The sequence below is a fragment of the Gekko japonicus genome, unplaced genomic scaffold (assembly GCF_001447785.1).
Source record: "Gekko japonicus isolate JY-2015 unplaced genomic scaffold, Gekko_japonicus_V1.1 scaffold2621, whole genome shotgun sequence".
Classification (NCBI taxonomy): Eukaryota; Metazoa; Chordata; class Lepidosauria; order Squamata; family Gekkonidae; genus Gekko; species Gekko japonicus.
In genome coordinates, this window is record NW_015165321.1 from 166,626 (window position 1) to 169,011 (window position 2,386).

The following is a 2,386-nucleotide window of genomic DNA, read 5'->3' on the forward strand; positions in this document are numbered from 1 at the left end:
AGGGGGGGAGAGAGCAGCTGGCAAGAGCAATCGAGGGGAGGGGGCCATCTCCCCCTCCCCAGTCCCCCTCCGCAGTTCCAGAGCTGCACCCTCAGTCAGATCTGGCGTGTACAGCTGGCCGGACTCCGGTCAGCTGCATGCCTGGGACACGGCGCCAACACGAAGTGCTTTGCATCTCAATGCCGCCTTCTGCAGCGGCACAAAGGAAGCCAAATTGGCATTTTATTAGCTTGGAGTTAATTATCCCCCCCCCTCCAATCTCTCCCACCCACCCCCAAATGCACAACACATACACACTCACATACACTGTCTTGAGGACGACCCCTGGTGGCCGTAGGCAGAATGGCACCAAAATGTACACAATGCTTGGGGAGATTTCAGTGTTGGTTCGGCCGGCGTTGGTCTGTCATAAAAGGTAAAGGTTCCCTTGCTCGAAAGCCAGTCGAGTCCGACTCTAGGGTTGCGGTGCTCATCTCCGTTTCAAAGCCGAAGAGCCAGCGCTGTCCGAAGACGTTTCCGTGGTCATGTGGCCAGCATGACTAAACACCAAGGCGCACGGAACGCTGTTACCTTCCCACCAAAGTGGTACCTACTTATCTACTTGCAATTTCTTGCTTTCGAACTGCTAGGTTGGCAGGAGCTGGAACTAGAGATGGGAGCTCACTCTGTCATGCGGCACACTCGGGTCTCGAACTGCTGAACTACTGACCTTCCACAGCCTGCAGTTCAGCGTCTTAACCACTTGAGCCACCGCAGCTCCATTGGTCTGTCATAGCAAAAGACAACAGAAGTCCAGGCAGCGGACGTCACAGCATTTATGGGTTGCCTCTGAAGACACAGTCTGACTCACACTGGAATAAGTAGTCTCTAAGGTCCCACGGGACTTCCGTTTGTTTGGGGGCATTTGAGAAATTGCTTTCCACCGGAGCAACACACAGGAAGCTGTCTTCTCCCGAACTAGAACTTCAGTCCATCGCAGTCAGTATTGTCTACTCTGACTGGCAGCGGCTCTCCAAAGACTCAGATGGGTGCTTTCACACATGCTCACTGTCAAAAGGTTTTTCAGGGCTCTTTTGGTAGCAGGAACTCCTTTGCATATTAGGCGACACACCCCTAATGTAGCCAATCCTCCAAGAGCTTACAGAGCTCTTCTTACAGGGGATACCGTGAGCTTGTGGAGGATTGGGGTTGGGTGATAGTGAGATATTGAAAAAATGGTATTTAGCAGAGATAAGATAGCCCAGCAGTGCCTGAGTAATTCAGACTGAGAGTCCATGTGTGCTTAAAATATAATTTTTTTCCTAAATTCTAGCATGGGGAAGGGTAACTGGGATGAAAATAACAACAGAACATAATCGGCTACATCCTTACTCTACAAAGACAAAACTAGAAGAGAGAGAGTATGGCAACTCTTCTTGTTTCTTCAGAACACCAAACAAAGATGGGAAGAGAAGTAATAAAATGGTAATATACCTTGACACTTTAGTCCCAATCAAATTCCTAGATCAGGGAGAAAATTCCCGGGCATTCTACAGCTAAAGAACATTGGTTACATGAGAAACATGTGACTTCCTGTGAGTAACATAAACAAACATTTAACCCCAGATATACTGAGTGTTTTCAACTTGTAAAACCCAACAATTGGCTAAATTAGGGGGGGTGTCGCCTAATATGCAAAGGAGTTCCTGCTACAAAACGAGCCCTGCAATCCAGCCGGTACCTTCCCACCCTTAATTTCAACCCGTTATATCGAGTCCTCTCCTCTGCTAGCAACAGAAACAGCTCCCTGCCCTCCAGAGGAATTGGTTGGCCACTGTGTGAGACAGGATGCTGGACTAGATGGACCACTGGTCTGATCCAGCAGGGCTCTTCTAATGTTCTTATGAAGGCCTTGGCCTCTGTGCCCTGTTGTTGGCCCTCCAGAGGAACTGGTTGGCCACTGTGTGAGACAGGATGCTGGACTAGATGGACCACTGGTCTGATCCAGCAGGGCTCTTCTAATGTTCTTATGAAGGCCTTGGCCTCTGTGCCCTGTTGTTGGCCCTCCAGAGGAACTGGCTGGCCACTGTGTGAGACAGGATGCTGGACTAGATGGACCACTGGTCTGATCCAGCAGGGCTCTTCTAATGTTCTTATGAAGGCCTTGGCCTCTGTGCCCTGTTGTTGGCCCTCCAGAGGAACTGGTTGGCCACTGTCTGAGGAGGGATGCTGGACTGGATGGACCACTGGTCTGATCCAGCAGGGCTCTTCTAATGTTCTTATGAAGGCCTTGGCCTCTGTGCCCTGTTGTTGGCCCTCCAGAGGAACTGGTTGGCCACTGTGTGAGACAGGATGCTGGACTAGATGGACCACTGGTCTGATCCAGCAGGGCTCTTCTAATGTTCTT